The 17462-nt window shown below is 40.2% G+C and overlaps 1 long non-coding RNA gene across 1 annotated transcript; it reads right to left on the bottom strand.

Moving 5' to 3' along the window:
- Nucleotides 1-7364: 7364 nt before the first annotated feature.
- On the bottom strand, nucleotides 7365-17202 carry LOC142406135 (uncharacterized). Its single transcript, XR_012774453.1, has 3 exons — nucleotides 15316-17202; nucleotides 11516-11564; nucleotides 7365-7706 (listed from the first exon to the last, which is right to left on the bottom strand). It is a non-coding gene; the product is annotated as an uncharacterized LOC142406135 (long non-coding RNA).
- Nucleotides 17203-17462: the final 260 nt, after the last annotated feature.

Genomic DNA, 17462 nt, shown 5'->3' with positions numbered 1-17462 from the left:
AGCAGTAGACTTGAGCAAGATCTGCAGTGGTCTCCAGGATGCTTTCAATGACATCCTAAGTGTAAATCAGTGATACAGCCATTCACAAAGTCTTGGGGAGTTCAGACAGAGCTTTTGTACCTGGCTTACCAGCTACAAAAAAGAAAAACACACCACCATTGTCCAGTGCTTGTTCAATAAATGCTTATTCCAGTGAAAGCGGCCTATTGCCTACTTTGTGTTAACTGATGTTCCTCAAAAAGGTTAGGCAAAGTAGAGACATTCAAAATAAGCATCTCCTTGAAGCTCCAAGGTACAACTGCCAGTCTCTGCCAGCCTCCACAATTGTCATGGAGGTTCACTTTTTTGCTTCAGTTCTTTAAAATCTGCAAGGCCAAAGTTTGATTTGATTTCTCAAAATAAGAAAGCCAACACTGGATCAGATGCTTGAAGATCACTGACATCCAAATTATTGTCAGGCCTGGATTGCAAAGAAGTGATTCAATAGCTGAACATCTGTGTACTCGCTCACGAAGAGTTGCTGTTTCACCCACAAGCAGCTGTGGAGTAAACAGGCAAAATTCTCTACATGGTGATAATTACAGTGTGCATTACAAAGGAGGGATAGTCATAAGAGCATGCAATCAGTTTGGGTTTTTTTAACTTTGGAACAGGGCAACCCTGCTAGATCCAAGGCTAATATACATAAAATCGGTTTCTCAGCCAAAATAGAGGAACATTAAGTCAGATCTGAACAAGATTAGGAAATCACTTACTGAGCAGGAAACTTTTTCTAAGGTCTATTTTTCCAGTCTGTTTTGCTTCTGTATAAGCAATGGTTAAGAACTACCCCAGGCACCCAAACTCTTTCAGAGACTGAAATATGATTGATTCTCTATGGATTTGCAATTTGCTTTAATACGCTTTTATTGCTCATTACACGTGCCTGCCTGCTCTATCTTAGGCAGCGGCATTAGCCATTATATTATCATTACTTACTACCAGGTTAGTGGTGACAGCTGAGTATCTTTATCAGAGCTCATGATCTTTTCATCTCTTATCTTATGCTCTTTCGGCCTCTTGGTCACATCTTTATATGAACACTATTGCAGCCAGAAAAAAAAAAAAAAAAAAAAAAAGGAAAAAAAGAAAAAAAAAAGCTTACAATGAAATCTTTCTCTCACCCAAGGCAAGCAGCTATGCACTGCAGAAAGCCTATGAAGTAGAGCTTAAATGAGATAAAATGGGATTTAATTAATGCATAAGCCTTGTGTGCTTGTACAGGACTGCCTTTTCCTTACATTCTGGATCTATGAGCTCAACTTTATTCTTCATTGCTAGAAGCTGAAAGGCATTCAAGGATGAAACAGTGCCTTCCTTGGGTTAATTCTGACACTGAATTTGTTGTTTCAAGGTTAACATGTGAATATGAGTGTGCTAGTGTGACATTTTGGGGATCACTGTCCACGCAGCCAGAGAGCACAGTCTCATCCCAGGTAAACAGAGCAGCCTGGACTATGGCAGGAGTTAATATACCATAAAACATAAGAATTATGCCAAAGTACAAGAAAATTAAACTATGTCAGGAGTTCAAATCATGTATCTTTTTGTAAAATGGCTGCATTTTATTATCACAGGGGTTTCTGATACAGTAATGACTACACAGCAAGTTCCTTTTCTAAGCAGTAGTTTGGTTCATGTGTTTACATGACATTTGTGGTGAAGAGAATAGAAATCAAGTTACTAGTGGTTTTGCACCTGAAATATTCAGTAACTGTATTTTATTCATTATCTAAACAGGTTCCAAAATTTCACAAATTTTTCTCTGAGGGAAGATACTAGGCACAGCAAGATTTGTGAGGAAAAAAACCCGATAGGTCACTATAAAAGCAAACCAGCTGTCAAGGTTTTGCTTGTTCCCTTAATAGGTAGCTGTGGAAAAGCATTGTTTGGATAGAATGATTGCAAATCTGGGATTGTGGCATTACGTGATGTGCACAGGAGGAAAATAAGGAAATGGAAGGTTTAATTTAAAGGAAAAAAATTAATTTAAAGGAAAACCCATTGGAGAGGGAGAGACAGTGATCTAAAGAGTGCTAATGGGAGCCCCGCTCCTGCCTGCAGTCAGGGCCAGGTAGAAGATGCAGGTTGGGCACGGACTCAGGAGAACTGGTCCTTGTTGAGCCTAAATATAATTTTCTGACATACCTGGCACAAATGTGCATGAGCAGCAGGCACCTACCAATGACGCTGGGTGCTTAAAGCACAGGATGTCAGGCATCGATGGCGTTGTAGGACCCCCGCCGGGAAAAGCCTGTGGGGTGGGTGCAGGCAGCCTCTGGCTCCCAGGAGATGCAGGCTGGGTTTGCTGGCATGGGACATGGGACAGATCTGCAGTGCCCAGGTTTGGCCTGGATGGCAACCCCCTTGCTTATAGCCTGCAGAGAAGTTTTGGTCCATCGTTGCCCATGCACACGGATGTGTCCTTGAGCAGCACTCGAGACTCTTATGGCAGCAGTCCCCAGGGCTCCAGGGGGCTTGTAGCAATTTATGCTACCTGGGATTCATCCCGTTGTATTTTAAATCCCACAACAGAGAACAAAAATTTGGCAAGATGCTTCAGCGTGTTAGTGTGAGTTGAACACAGTTGTTCTGCTGACCTTAATGGGCTATTCACACTCTTGCAGCAAGGCATGCGCTGAAGTACGTTGCTGAATCAGCTCTTATGCATGTACTAAAATATAACAGTGATTTCTGCAATCAAGGCCAGTGCCAACCTCTGGTACAGCCCTGCCTAGAGTCAAGGTATTAGACCATTGCTGCTGTGTGTAGTAGCTCCTCTCCTCTTCCCAGGCCTGCTGAAGATGAGCAGGAAGCATCCACACAAATTGGCTCATGCCGCTTCTTTAATAATTCATGTATTTTTGCTCTCTTCTATAGTTAATGAACCTCCCCCACTCTCACCCTCATTCTCTCTCCCTCTCCCATTCAGTCAGTTTGTTGTGGTTTCATGTATCTAATCCATCTGTCACTCGATTATAGCTATCGAGCACCTGTTATGGATTTCTAGAGTTTCATTCAAGCTGTTGACAAGTTATTCACAAATTGGCCCTTGTCACACTGTCATCGTGTGGAGTGCACTTTAGTGAATTCTTTTGGGTACACAAAATAATGAACAGAAGACAGCAAGGCCTGTGATTTAAGCAGTTTCATGTCCCCAATATTTAAAGAACCGTTAACAGATTGGAAGTTTCTTGTTGGTGATATATTTTTCAAGCCCTTTTCTTAAAATATTTTGTCTTCTTCATCCAGACCCTTTTGCATGAATAATCACAACACAACTTGCTTGGGTTGTCAGGGGAAGCTATGTTGACAATGATGGCTTATTTTATACAGCCTATGTTGCAGCTGTGACAAGTTGATCATTGCTTCCTCTGCACACTCGTCCTTGCCTACACTACTTTGGTACTAGCAGGGAAAGCAGAGGGCTGGCTGTCCCTCATTAGGTGCAAAACTCTTCTCCTCAGGTGGTTATTTGTTTTATCCTGCCCTGGAGGACACCAGGCAGAAATCGGGTATCGGAGGCAACAAAGGTAACTATCCAAGAGTGAAGCATCTTCTGAGCAAAGCCTTAAGAAAAGTTAAGGTTAAAAGCAGGTTCAGCTACGTCTTGAAATGTTCTCAATTTCCTAAAAAAATGTCAAAAATCTCAGTACTAGGTCTAGAAATAAACAGTTTTTCACCCAGTTTTTACTTCTGCTTCCATACAGTTGTTGCTTACTCCTTACTCCTTAGACTTTAGTCCTGCATTGCTCAGATACCTCTTTGCTTCTGTCTGTGCTCTGCTGTCATTACCCAAATGCTCTTGACATTATAAACAGTTTTTGAGTGTGTAGTAAGGACCCTGAAAGTAATGTCGTACCAGGATACCATAAACTAAAAGAGAATTCTAAAGTATTCTCATAGTGCAGCGTATTGGTGGCGTAGAAGAATGCACTTGCAAATAAAGGCAGAATGATTGATCTGTTTGCAGCTATGAAACGAGTTATTTATGTGCAACTTGGCTCAAAACAAGTAAATGTAGTGCATGCATATCTGTGTATTTAAATCTATTTTGCATCAATAAACATATGTACATTTCTCTAGGGAAGTCTACAAATCCTTTGAATAAGATTCCAGGGCTTCAGTGTTTCGATCTTTGAAGAGGGTTGGGTTTTTTTTCCAAATTCAAAAGGACAGAAACTAAACTTTAGCAACTACCTTGTCCAGATGGAGTGCTAATATAGCAATGGAAAATGATCTGGCAATTGCAAAGGGGCTAAATTACTTCTGATCACTTATTAATTTCTTACTGCTTAAGGGTTTGATGTTGTAAGATACATTTTCCTTCGTGGCTTCACAGGGGGAAATCCAGCTGATCTGATCATTGCTCTGATAAACCAATAGGTGGCAGGACTTCAAAGCAAACTGTGAAATAATAAAGCCATGTTCCATTATACCGAAGCTTAAGATAGAAAGTGCAGCTGTCTCAATATTAATAGCTTACACAGTTAACTCAGAAGACGTTCTTTTTAGACTTTTTTGAATATGTTTATAATTATTCAATGTTCAGTCTGTGAACTGCAGTTCAGATACTCACAAAAAACTTCCTTTCAATTAAACAAAACAGTTTCAAGGGAGTTATGGGCTAAGTTTGTAAGGACATTTAGGTGTTAGAGGATGCTGATAGGCACTCATGATTTTTTAAAGTATGTAAGATTCAGATTTGCAGAAATACTTAGATACATAAATATTTAGCTATTTATGCTGACATGATACTGATCTCAGCATAAATAGGTTATGACAATAAATCATATTTTCAAAAACAATTCATTTCCTTCAAGCCTGATCATAAAACCAAGTTAAGCACCTGAAGAGGCTTCACTGAAAGTTTTAAAACCACATCACAGTGAAACCATCAGCGCAAATCAGTAATAATACCTTCCCACCTGCTACTATCCAACGCATTCAAATCAGCCTGATCACAACTTCAGCACCACAGTAATGAGCTGCTCTGAGCCCTGTCTCAAATGGAGGTCCTGCAAGCCTTGACACCGGGGTTTTAGCCTGGGTACCAAACAGCCCTTTCATCAGTGTCTTACCCATCCAGCAGTATCCTCAGCATGCTTGAGGCATGCTCTCTCCCAGGACCACAGGCAGAAAACCTCTCTCTAGTATCTCTCTACAACTACCTGAAAGGAGGTTGTAGTGAGGTGGGTATCAGTTTCTTCTCCCAAGTAACAAGCAATAGGACAAGAGCAAATGGCCTTAAGTTTCTCCAGAGGAGGTTTAGATTGGATATTAGGAAAAACTTCTTCACTGAAAGGGTTGTCAAGCATTGGAACAGGCTGCCCAGGGAAGTGGTTGATACCTCACTACCCCTGGAGGTATTTAAAGGACGTGTGGATGTGGCTCTTAGGGACATGGTATAGAGGTGGACTTGGCGGTGCTAGGTTAACGGTTGGACTTGATGATCTTAAAGTTCTTTTCCAACCTAAACGATTCTATGATTCTATGATTCTATGAAAAATAAATACAGGCCACCTCTAGATGGAAGGAAAGCCCAACTCCAGCTTATGTGACGGCTGAGGGATAATAAGAATAATAGAATAAGCTCAGCAGAGATGGCCTTCAAGACAGGCAGAGGTTTTGACAACTAGGGCAGAGGCTGCTTAAGTAGTTGACTTGGCTGCAGTGCCCGCATCCTGCAGAGAGCTCGCAGCCAAGGATCCTGGGCGAGGGGAGCCACCTCTAAACTGGCATCACATCAGTTGCTTAGACACATAAGCCCCATTCTCCAGCCTTGCACTATTGGCTAATTTAGGCAGCTCCCTGCTCAGCTGTTTGCCTTTAAAAGCTGAAAATCCCTTTCTTACAAGCTTAACAATTCCCATGTAGGGATCCCAAGCTGCAAACAGGCACTCAAGTTGGTGCTGAAATTCCAAGCTGCAAGCGGCTGAGGAGCTGTGTTGTGCTCCTCTGCCAAACAACGCTGAAAACTGTCTAAATAAATCCCTTCAAATCCTAAATCTTGCTGGCTGTGAGGAAACTAAGCTAGGAGGGCTTAAATCACTTTTGAAAATGATGTAGGATCCTAAGTCACTTGCCTTTGAAAAATTTACCCTTAAAAGGGGGATGCTGGAAGGTGATTTCCTTCCCAAGTACCACTCTTAACTTTGTGAAATTATTCCTGAAGTGTGCATGAATAAAAATTATTCACAGAAATAAGAGTATCACCATCTGTCTAAATAAAAAGGAAGCATAAAACAGGCCCCAAACCATATTGTTGTTTGGGCTTTTCCAATGAATCACTTTAAAACGAATAGGTTTTCATTGGCTGTAGAAAAAAACATAGTGTGTTCCTTCTAATTTTTTTTAACATATAAACCCGATATATTTTTCTAAGTATCTCTGATGAGTGGTCTGGGAATTTGATTAAAGGATCCTGGTAATGAGAATATCTTGGCCCTTTAAATTGTTTTCTTGGGTGATGCCAAAAAGAAGTCTCAGGTGGTTTATAACTGCTGAAGTAATTTTACTGTAAGAAGACTACCAACACCCCAAGTCTTATTTCTGTATGAAAAAATAGTAAAGGTTTATAAAAATGATATATTTTACCTCCATTTCGGGCGGTGCTAGTCTTTTGTCTCCAGTGATGTGCTCCTTCCTAATCTGAAATTATTCAAGGAGTGAGTAGTTTTTAGGAAAAGAAGTATCATCCTCAGAAGTTGCTGTTGAAGATCACTGACAGAAGGATAAATTTGGACCAGATTCAAGTGTTAGTTACAACCACTGAAAAATCAGCACAACTCTCATTTTTGTACATGCTTCTGATGTTACTGCGTTTCTATAAGATGCACCTGTGGTGGGATATGAGGCTGAGCAGAACTCCTTGTCTTAGTATTGCTTATTTGCCTGCTCTCTTGAGCAAAAGCAGCCTTTGCATATCTACTCACTTCCTTCAAATGCCTTTCTTAGCAGCTCTCAAACATTTTAAAACTGGTCTTTTTTCTTTAATAATTTGGGCCCTTTTTATGGTCACGTATGTGAATATCCTACATACATTGTCATCTCTAGCATGCCCCGAACTCTACATCCCAACCTCCACCTCACATTCCAATTTCATGGGTGTCTATTCCTCTTAAAAAGATCATTTTTGACACTTTAGGAAAGCCAGCACTGCCAAAGCAATGTGCTCTGTTCTCTCCTGCAGCCCATGTGGCAACCCAAACCAGAGCTGCCTCTGAGAAGGGGAATCTGTGAGAAGGTTGGTAGTACAGAGCAGGGGGGCAAAGTGAGCCAAGACAAAAAAACTAAGAAAATTTTTCTTAGATCTTCTCCTGCTCTGAAGATTTATTGAGCCTTTCCTGTATATCACTGCTTTAAGCATTATTGGTCTAAGGTGGTGTCTCTTCGAGCCATACAGGCAGTCATGGGGCTGAGGTGGCTTCGTGGCAGGCAGTTGTGCTGTTTCCTCCACTTGACAAGTATAATCTCCTGCCATGTCTTGTTCCATTTGCTTCTCTTGTTACTGAAGAGATGCTTGGTGTCATAAAAGCTGACATGCCCTGAGAAATTCTGTGTACTCTTTCTTTTACAAAGCTTGTGCATGTAGATCTCTGAAGGCATACAGTAGACGTTTGCCTTTGCGTAGAACAAAGGCTCCCAAATTCATTGTTAGGGCATACCTGTGGGGGAAAAAAAAACCCCAAACAACAAAACCCATCCTACTTGCTTTTTGACATGTACTACAAAAAGACTGTTAGTGAAAAATAGCTTACGCACACAAAATAAGAGTGTGCTGTATCAGCTCTTTTCTTTGGGGATTAGCAAAGAGAAAATTGATTTATTTTTGGTGGCGTTTCCCTCCCCTGGGCCCAGAGAAAACCAAAACTCCAGATTATGCCCAGGTAAGGGTTTTTAAAAATGTGTAAATCTGTAAATATCTTTTTCCTATTTAATATTGCTAAATGTAAAGCTTGCATTAATTAATTGCTAAGTCTTACATGTGGACTACTTGCTCACAAGTGTCTATAAAAATATTAAAAATCTTACTAGCATTTAAATAAATATTGAAATAAATGTTTGCTATGGTGCTTATTTCACCCTCTTTCATTCAGCTACCAACCACAGACTTAGGTGAAGAGGTTCATAGTAATGCAAAAATGTAGCAGCAGGACTAGAACTATTTCTGTGCAGATGGCAGTGTGTATCACTGCTTGCAAATATATGTATGTATACGTATATGTATGTATATATTAGCTGAGCAACTATCATACATATATTAGTTATGGTAGTTTCATAGCCTTATATATAAATATAAATAAATATATTTCGTTATAAGTATAAATAAAAGTTGCTTTTGATTACCTCCGTACATTAGATAGGGGTCAATAGTTGCACAAATAGGACCGGATCAGAATGGTAAATTCTTGCCCGTTCTGCACAAGGTTGTATAAACAATATCAAAACCCACGCAAGAGTGATGAATCAGGCTTGTCAGAGGAATTTCAACTCATTAGTGGGCCATGTATACAGGAGGAAGAGTGCATTTTTCTAACAAAAATTTTGTGTCATTTAAAGCCACTATATACAGCATTTATTCTAAATCAGTTGCATAAGAACACAACATTAAAATCAGACAGGTAATGGTAAGATTCTCTTTCAATGACTTCTCATCTCAAAAAGCTGCTTTTCTGAATAAATCCCTTTGCAAAAGGCTTTCACTGTACGTACGCAATGACCTTTCAGCAAACATAGGGTGAGTTGCCATTAAAGGTTTTTTAGGACATTATTGGTGAGTGCAATTTTTTTACTTAAATTTTCATGCTACTTTGCTTTTGACTATGCACCAGGGATATTTTTAGATTATTGATGACTGCACCATCTGGCTGTATTCTATTAATACCAATATAACTGAGTTTTTCAAACTCTTTCTCCTTCAGTTCAAAGCCTTAGGCAATGTATCCTTCCACGGTTACAGCAGGTACTCTTGAGTGAATGACCTTGGTTGCATTAAGCACAGAAAGCATTTGCTCATGTTTTCAGCAGTATTTCTACCTGTACTTTCTGACAACTGGGAATATGGGACTTCAAAGTAAGAGGACAGAAACAGATTTCAAGGTTAATTATCTCATACCCTCGACTCATGAATCCATCTGGATTTTGCTGAACACAGAAACTTGATGGTTGGGGGTTTGGTGCTGGTGTCACGGTCCAAAGACACGCTGAAGGACCTTGCCCGGTATGAGGAGCTGCAAGAGAGCCCTCACCAAGGGATTGGAAGTTCAGCGTCAGATTTGTCAGTCCAGTGGTGGAGCTGGACACGGAGAAATTCCCAATTTTCTGAGCGTGGAAGAATTTCTGCTTGGCCTTTAATAGGTTGATCAGAAAGCAGTGAAGAGAGTCTGGTTTGGGTTTTTTTAAAACTCCTTTCCTCATGGTTTCTAACCACCACCTTAAGAGAAGGATTCAAATATTTCAATGCTCACTGCTTTTCTTTCAACACTGGCTTTGACTGATGCGCCTATTTAGTTTTTAAATTCTGGCTATGTTACATGCTATTTCCAGTGCTACCATTGTTTTTTAAAAAAGCCATAGTAATTCACAGAATTCAGAAGAAACATGGCTGAAACTCTTGACAACCTAATTACACTGTATGCTGTACTTTGTTCTCACTGGTAATAATGTAACTGTTTAACCATAATTTTATAATCCTTAGAAATGTGATGTTTTCCTGACTTTTTTCTGAGAATTAATCCTTGAAAGCAAAAATTTGTTGACACAGGGTGTTTTGATACTACTCTGCTGAGTATCCATGAACCTAAAAACAAAAGCTAGTTATAGAGTTAGAGAAAGTGAATTGCAAATAGTGAATGTCCTGCTTCTGCTGCAAAGCATATGCTAAGAAATATTTTTAAAAAACGAATATTCAAAAAAACCTGACAGAATTGTTTGTGGGAATTTATTAATAGAGAAAAGGATAAATTAAAACTTTTTAAAAAGTGCCATAAATTATTTGTCAAGCTTAACTCAGAACAAAAAAAACATTGTAGTGGTATTATGCCACCTGTATGTATGCATGTGTGGCAAGGTATCTAGACAGACAGATAACAACCTTTTTTAGGGAGGTGACAACAGGGCTTGAAACAAAGATATTTCTGCTCTGTGAGCTGCAGAACAAAGTCCGTTATCTGGGAACAGGAGCAGGGCTTTACCAGTGGAGAAACAGCTGGCTAAAAAAATAGTATACTATCTTTGTGTTGGTTATAAGCCCCTGACTATAATTCTTATGGAAATTATTTTTATCTTCTCCAAAGGGAAAATGTTTTGGAAACTCCCTGTGGGTTTCTCAGACTATTGGTTCATTACATGGATTACTCCTGCAGTGTTTTGGGCTCCCACACTCTGGACTGAGTTGTGATTCTATATCTATCTGCATTTCTTTCTTTTGCTGCCTTTTTCTTTCTCCAACCCACATTTTTCCCCACTGGGAAGTAAATTGTTTCATATTTTTCATTTGAAGCTAAGGCTCCTTAAATGACTTCTGTTGAGTTTTTCGAAACCAGGTTCCATTAGCAGAACAAAAATGAAAACAACTCCTGTTGCGGTGAGCCTTAAGAAATGGGTTGTGTAATGAAACAAGACAATGGGTGATTGACAGTCAAGAATTTAGTTAGCTTTAGCCCATTTAATGAAGCCAGGATACATATGAAAAAAACTCACTAATGAATAGACTCCCACATCTTTCCTAATGTCAGCAAACAGTCCACCTTGTATAGCAAGGTAAATAAATACTCAGGTTTAAGGACTTTGATAGTATACGTCCCTGACAATGAAAAAACCTGGTTAACATTCTTTCTTGGGGTTAAAGAAGCAAAATTAACTTCAGAGCTACTATTGCCAGTGCTGTGATTTTGGACTAGGGCACAAGCAATAATGGGATGGGGAAAGAGCTAATACGGATATTGCAAAAAGCACAAGGGGTCACAGACTACTAGAATACTCTGCTATTATAACAGCAGAATAGCAGAATACCAGGAAGAGTAGAGATGCCCAAGATTTTCTGGAAAAAAAAAGTGGCATGGTGCCAGCTGGGCTCTTTAGTGCTGGCTCACTGCCAGCACTTTGGGACACCAGTGGGGTCCTGCGGAGCCACATTTGCACGTGGCTCCCGTAGCAGCTGACACTTTGTCTTCAGGGGTAGACTGACAGGCACTGTTGAAGCACGACACTTGCACAAGGAGTAAGTTCAAATCATGCACTGCCCTGAAGCGAATAATCCTCCCAGAACGTGTGTCCTGATGGACTGTAGTGCTAAGGCAGACCAAAGGCTCTTCAGGAACTGGGCTTGATCCAGTGGGAATTAGGTGGTTCGATGTACCTCGTCCTACTAGCTCTAGCATATCACCAGTGACAGTGGACACAGGCTGGCTCTACAGAGAGCTGCTTTGATGTGTCTGCACAGGGCTCCCTACAGCACTAGCAAGGAACCCACCTCGTTCTGCATGTCTTCCTTGGATGTTCACGCTCCCAGATCTGGAACGCTGTAAAGCACGAGGAGAAATAGTAATTCTGTGAGTTATCAGCACGGGTCTACTGCAGCCAGAGAGTAAACCTTGCTGGACCGTGTGCCTAAATGATGCCATGTGAAATGGTGAGTACACCTTGTCACTGTGCTGCTTATTGTAGGAAAGTTTCAGGAATCTCACTGAAAATGTTCTGGCGTACCTAAAGTAACCCATTTTAAACAGATCTGACTTCTTAGATAAAAGGTTGCCGTTTTCTGAAAGTCTGTCTTTGACATGCCTCAAATAGTCACTTTACACCTGGGGTGGCAATGAGTACTAGGTGACACTGAAAAGTGTGGTCTGGGCTTTATGAAGTGCCACAGCCCTTTTAACTAACAGATGATCTAGTTAAAATTATGATCATCTAGAATACAGTGTATGGGATTTTTCAAAGCCATTTTAAAGTATTTGATAATTTTTTAATCAAATGAGAATAGAGCATTGCAAGTGGAGATTAGCGTTTGAATAGGGAAGGAATGGTATTTGGAAAGAGTGTGCAGACTTTTCGGTCCAGAGGGTTCACTCTCAGTACCAAATCAATTACACTATCCTGAAACATGTTCCCATGGGATCTCAGAGTCTGATATCATAGGTCCACTTAGCTTTTCTAGGCAGTGAACACTTGCAACTGCCATAGACTTAGGGGGAGCAGAAAGCCTGCAGCATTTCATGTACCAGGCCCTTTCATTTGCATTTTTTCCACCCTAAAGTGTAAGCCATTATCTGCCATGTTTTGGGTGCTGGTTATTAGATTCCTCAAGGTTCCACCTCAAAATCTGGAGAGACTCAGATCTTAGCATTCAAAGTCAGCCCTTAATTACCTCACAGGCAAGGAGGAGAGAAGAAGTCTGATCTGCACTGAAAATTACCCATTTTCTGCTTTTCAGTCATTTTTTTATTTCAGAGTAAGAAGTGACTTTTTCAAGCCTCATCCTGCATGTTTTTCGATGAAGGCAAGAGGAAAACATTCTGACTGGGGGAAAGACCAGTGAAGTTGTTATGCTGTGAGCTGGTATGGAAGGAAATTGCCCTTTCTGGTTAGTCCTGTGATACGTTTTGTGTTGATAGCACTTTTGGATAGCTCTAGTCTGGACAGTTGATAGAGACACAATGTCTCTATCTTGAAAAAACAACTGTTCTCCTTCCTCTCCATTCTCCTTCAAAGTACTACCAGGATGGGTTGATGAAAAATTAGATAATCTTTAATAAAATAGAAGTATTGCCACAGAAGCTTGTGCTATGGATAGCAGCACGTGTTCTTCTTGTGCTGCACGTTCTTCTCGTGTCTAAAGACAGCTGCAGCACTTACTTCTCAACCACCTATGCCAATTTGATAGAAACCAGGACCAGCAATCAAAAGGAGGATTGCAAAAGGAAAAAATTGGGGGAATACTAACCTAGGTTATTGAAACACTTCTTTTTTCCCTAATTTATTTTTTTTACATAAATTTTAAACTCAGCCTCAGAATCTTCTAATTTGGTAGCTGCCTACTGTAAGACAGAAGATTAATGAGTGTTCATTTTTATAAAGCTTTGGATTAATGCTTTGTGGGGAGCCATAAACCAAGTACGTTTCCACTTTCCACTTGTGGTGTGTCTTGGGGCACGTAGGAGGGCATTAGTTTTTTCGAGTCCTAACAAATCCCACTCATCTCATTGCCAGGGTTAACTAATGCTGCAAGATGTGCTCGTGCAGCCCTTGTTCACCACAACTGTATTTTATTCAGATCACTGGAGTACTACAGTTTTTCACAGGAAGCTACTCCACAATGCAATAACACTATTGGAAAACGTTTGATAAGCAGCCCTTCTCTTGCTCTATTTCATTTCACCAGGCTTCATATGTAATTCTTTTGTCTCTAATTGACTTTTAAAAGTTTACAGCCATATTGATTTTTGGAAGAAGCTGAGCAACTGTAACAGGTAGAGAGTCTCCAGCATAAATTATGGAAAGATTAGGCTGTAACTGAAAGGAAAGCCTAACCAACAGGGAGGAAATTCTTTTGTTCTTATTAGCCCAGTGTATCTCGACCACCTCAATCACTCTGATCTACAGCTGCCACCTGCAGAAGGACTGGAGGAAAAAGGTTTTATCCTGAGCATGTAATGCCAGGGGAGGGGATGGTTCCCTGTCAAGGAGGTGTGCGGCTGTTACCTACAGAGATGCTCTGACCTCCAAGATTTGGCACAGCTTTTACCACTTCCTCCCATTTGCTACATAAAGTGATCACAGCTGGTTTTGTGGGGACATCCCCCATGCAAGACTTTCTGAAAAACCCAATCAGGCTGGCAGACTCAGGGTGAAGTGAGTCAAACTTAATTTTTGGATCCTAACAATATTCTGGGCAGGAGACACACTGAATTTCACAATTAAAAGCATTTCTGGGGACCAGAAGCAGAGCTCTAGTTGCCTTGGAAATTTCCAAGTCAAACAGGATTGCAGCTATCAAACATAAATATCTCCAGGATTAGGAAGAACTATTTTAGGTCTCAATTTGGGATTTGGGAATCCTTTATTCTAGCCAAATCCTTCTGGAGGATTTCCTAAACTCTATAGCAGCTATTTTTTTCAACTAATTACAGACAATCTGTTCTGGAGCAAATGAGTATTAGTACAGGACTGAAATGTAATAGAAGACACATCTGAGTGTCTGTGAAACATTCCCACTTCCAAAAAACATCAGAAATTTTTGGTCGTTATTTTAAAAGGAACTTGAACTCTTCTGATAATATAAGTAGCCCTCCCCAAACCTTCAAAAGCCACAAACAACTGGCTTCTGGCTCTCAGCATCTTGTCTTTTTGGGGAATTTTCTATGATTCTTTTTCTGCTGATAAAGATCAGCTCACCAAATGAAAACAAGGCACCCATGAGAGTGCCCTGTTTCAAGTGGCTAGAGCAATCACGTGCATCCTGCAAATTTCAGGTTGCTGTGTAGGATCTATAAAAAGCCCATCCAACGGATATGAAGGAGTTAGCCTAATCTGGGAGTATTACCCACATCATGACTGGTGCTTCTGTGCAGGTGCGTCTGGATATAAACTGCTAATATTTTTAAAGTCTCTGCTCCACGAAGTTAGAAAAAATGATTGTGATGAAAAAAGAAAGCCTAAAATACCACTTGCTCTGGAAAAAAATCTATTGGAAATTAATTTTATATCACTAAAATAATTTATACTAAGGTAAATACAAACTAAGGAAAGAGATCTAAAACCAAATTACAGACTAGTGTTTTATTAATCTTGTAGTTGTAGTGTGCATATTACATGAAATATCAAAAAAATATTAAAGATAACAGTTGACTAAAGCAGCCTAATAAAATTTCAGGACTAAATTTTAAGGAATCTTTACAAGTCTCATCAGATTGTATATCATAATGCATTACATAAAATCTTCTTCAGCTTAGATAATTTACAAGCACAAATAACTACTTCGAAGGAAGTGAAGCAATGAAGTTTAAAGCACCAGATCTAGGAACACTATTAATTGTTTCCTCAGGCAGGCTGGTACTCTAATCATCCTCAGGGTAACAGTGTACCACAGACTGCAACAAACAGTGATAAAATATGCACTCTTGTGTTGATGATGAGGTATAACATAGTACTTGGGAAAAAAGTTAACACACCAATGTGGGATGAGAAATATGATGAAATGGGGATAGACAGTGATTTATTACACACAAACAGAAATTAGTAAAATTAAAGCTATAAAGTATGCCCATTAGTTACCTTCTATGTTCTTTGTAATGTTCTCCACAGCCAGGAATGAACTTTTTAAGTGCCATATGAAGATTGCCCGTCTGACATAAAACACTGAAATGTAAACAACAGTCTTCATTTTCTTGTCCAACTTTCATCCTGAATTTCCTCTCTTTAGTAAACTAAATAGACATGGAGTTATTCTGCTATAAGGGGATTAAAAGTTTTTGTTTATAAATAGAAATTGTGACATATCTATATGCCGTTAACACTAGGCCATGGCGTATTTGGTTTACTTTGTTCAATGAAAGGTGTATCCACGTCAGAAATACAATGCCAATAAGCTAAGAACATTCATATTAGAGTAGCCAAGGATGGATAAAGACACATTTTACCACCAGACAGGAGAATTTTCTCAACATTCCTTGGCTGATCTGCAAAGTCCTTCATCCAAAGTTCCACAAAAGTTATCATCTTACCTTTAATACAGATCCTCAGTCATTCAGTCAATTTTGTCCTCTCCCTCTCTCTCTCTCTTTTACAAATACCCTGAAAATAACCTTCAGCTTCTTTAAAACATAAAGCTTTGGCATTTTGGAGAAACTGTAATGAGCCAGTAAACCCAATTTGGAGGCTGGTTAGTATCACATAAATTAATTTCCCTGCTAAATGATCAGAGTCACATCCACCTTTTTCACTACCATCTGCCTCACAACAAAGTTGGCACTGTACTCCTTTGAGAGGTGGACTGTAAAAGTGTCATTTAGAAAAGGCTTATTAACAAAATCCTTTCTAAGTTCCAATTTTCCTGTTCCAGGGTAATGATCACAGGCAGCACATATATACCGTTAGCAGGAAGCACTCAAATGTCCATATGGCATGCACTTAAAAAAAAAAAAAAGTGAAGTAAATGGAATGTGTGTATGGATCTATACAATTATTCACCTTCATTTTCAGGGATTTTCCTAGGTATTTGATGGTGACAATTCTGCTAGTTGTTAGTTCTGCCTATGAAGGAACAGTCCCTGACAGCTGGGGTATTTCCCCTTCTTGCCTCTGCACTATATAATCAAGCATTTTCCCACACCTATAAAATGGGACTGGAACAAAGCACTTTTGATGAGCTTGCTGCTCATTTCACCCCCCTCTCCCACCTCTTCTGATGTGTGACAGACATTTGAAGTCACTCGCTTGGCCACCTCATTTCATTCTTCAACACAGCCAGGTACTTGGCAAGTACTTTGAGACAGTCCAATGGCGGGGGATATGCAGAGAAACAAACGTATGCTCCAGCTCCACGCAGAAAGTCTTCCTTGTTTCTGAAGTTCTCATTTCTACGTTCTCAATGTCAAAGACCGTTCTTAATCATAACATTGCAAAGCTCCAAACGGGCCTTCCCCGATGGACTGGCGTTGCCCAGAGTTCACCAAGGGGAGACCAAGGGAAGATGTGGCATGTTCATCCTCCAGCCCAGAGGAGAAGGTGACGTACCTGCGCAGGTGAGGACTGCGGTCCCTCAGCAGCTTCTGATGGAAAAAGTCAGGGGACTCAACACTGATGCTCTGCAGCATCAGAGCAGTGCTGCTGGGTACTCTGGTTTTGGCTGGAGCTGCTTCTCACCTCTTGGGACTCTGAAGCACCCCCCACGGGTAGCAGGGACAGGGGAGGCTGTGCCAGCTCTCTGAGGAAGAACCAGTTTAGATCATGCACGCAGGACAGAGGGCTCCCTGAAATCTATTTGGCTTTCTCGTGTCCCTATTTCTCTCATTTGGGTTTGTCTGCTATTGCCTGCCTATTTTCTTCCCCTCGCCACATAAATGGTTTTGCTTCCTCTCTGTGTAATGTGGAGAACCAAGTTGCCTTCGTAGTTTGCAAAAGCCACACAAGCTCTTCAAGCTTAGCTTAGCGCTTATGTTTACCAACTGTTGTAAAGCAGGAAACCATACGAACATGGTTCCTAAACTCAGATTAAAAACATCTTTCTGGAATTTTTTGCTTGGTGTGGGTAAACGTACATGGAGGCTAAGATTTTCTTTATACTGAGAAGCCTGCAGTGAAGGCAAGGAAGTTTTAAATTTAGACAGGGACTTTGATTTCCTTTTTCCAGCAAAGAAAAAAATATGGTGACAAAATTGATTCATGGGACAGTGGGGTGATATGTTTTTCCATGTAAAGGA

This window comes from Mycteria americana, chromosome 2 (assembly GCF_035582795.1).
Source record: "Mycteria americana isolate JAX WOST 10 ecotype Jacksonville Zoo and Gardens chromosome 2, USCA_MyAme_1.0, whole genome shotgun sequence".
In the NCBI taxonomy this organism is placed as follows: Eukaryota; Metazoa; Chordata; class Aves; order Ciconiiformes; family Ciconiidae; genus Mycteria; species Mycteria americana.
Note: the sequence above shows the minus strand (reverse complement) of the source record. Positions and strands in the feature narration are given on the sequence as shown.